The sequence below is a fragment of the Arachis duranensis genome, chromosome 3, assembly GCF_000817695.3.
Source record: "Arachis duranensis cultivar V14167 chromosome 3, aradu.V14167.gnm2.J7QH, whole genome shotgun sequence".
Taxonomy (NCBI): Eukaryota; Viridiplantae; Streptophyta; class Magnoliopsida; order Fabales; family Fabaceae; genus Arachis; species Arachis duranensis.
In genome coordinates this window covers 33543317-33544820 of record NC_029774.3, presented here as the reverse complement: position 1 = coordinate 33544820, position 1504 = coordinate 33543317, and the positions used below count along the sequence as shown (strand labels likewise).

Genomic DNA, 1504 nt, shown 5'->3' with positions numbered 1-1504 from the left:
CCCTTGGCTTTTCCGGCGATACGAATGTATTTAAGCAATTGGCGTTCTGTAAGACCATAATGAAAACGCAATTTTTGTTTTTCTTCTAAACGAATACGATATTGAGATTTTTTACCGGAGCGTGATTGGTTTCTAAATTCGCTTCCGACTGTAGGCTTTTTACTAGTTAGTCCAGGTAAAGTCCCCAGACGGCGTATTTTTTTGAAACGAGGCCCTCTGTAGCGTGACATAAAGACTCCCTTTTTAATTAAAAAATGAAAAATCGAAATTAAAACTAAACTAAATGACAAATATGATATGAGAAATGAAGCGAAATTCACAAAAGCATTGTAGTACAAAGAAGAATTGTATGAATTCTATCAATATCTGAACCTTATTCTATTTATAGAGAAAAAAGGAGGTTTGTTTCTTGAGTTGTTCTACAGAGATCAAACTTCACCAATTTTGGATTCCTAAAAAAAAGACATTATCCATTTTAAAAAAATAAAACAACAACAAAAAGAGAAAAGCCGGCTATCGGAATCGAACCGATGACCATCGCATTACAAATGCGATGCTCTAACCTCTGAGCTAAGCAGGCTCATATAAAAGAAAATGCGCATGCATAGGAATTAAATAAACTAATAGGATCTTAGTTATTAACAGTTTGGAATTTGCTATTCCGAACATAATGAATATGTCATAATTCAATTATTACAAATTGAATATTAAAATAAAATTAGAAAAAAAAATATATATTTCATTTCTTTTATTTATTATCATTTCGAATTTGTAAAAATTCTATTACAGTTACAGTAATTATATTAATAGATTAATATAGTAATATATACTATTATATATAGTAATATATATTATATACTAATATAGATAGTATCTAGAATTTAGAATATTCTTATCCATTAAGATTTAATATGTATAAATCTATCCATAATCTATCTATAAAAGATTGGATTATCAGGATAAATTTAACCATATATTTATATCCTTAAATTAATTGAATTTATATAAGATAAAGAATTCTCAATTTATATACAGAATGAATTCTAAAAAGTAATTATCAATTCGATATCTCTATCGAATTTCTATTTTATTCGAAATAATCAAAAGAATATCCCAATTACTAACTGAAAGAAAGAGAAAGACCCAATCCAGATCATAATGAAAGATTCCCGTGTTTTCCTTCGGAAAGGTAAAAACTAAGACGAAAAAAAAATCGACCCTTCGAGTATTACAAATTGTATGAAAAAAGATTATAGAAGTAAGGGGCTTTAAAAAAAATATAGATATATGGTATCTATCTATGTATATTGAATTGCGAATATAGAAATAATACAATTATTTCAGATTCGACAAAATCTGGATATCCGATATAGATGAAAGAAAGTAAATAAAATGGGTGGAAACATTTTTCAATAGCGGAATATATTTCTAACGCCCAATTGCTGCCCATTGTGGGCGTTTAACGCCCAGCCAGGTGCCCTGGCTGGCGTTAAACGCCAGAATT

The 1504-nt window shown here is 28.8% G+C and overlaps 1 non-coding gene across 1 annotated transcript; it reads right to left on the bottom strand.

Moving 5' to 3' along the window:
• Nucleotides 1–507: 507 nt before the first annotated feature.
• Nucleotides 508–580, bottom strand: TRNAT-UGU (transfer RNA threonine (anticodon UGU)). Its single transcript has one exon. It is a non-coding gene; the product is annotated as a tRNA-Thr (tRNA).
• Nucleotides 581–1504: the final 924 nt, after the last annotated feature.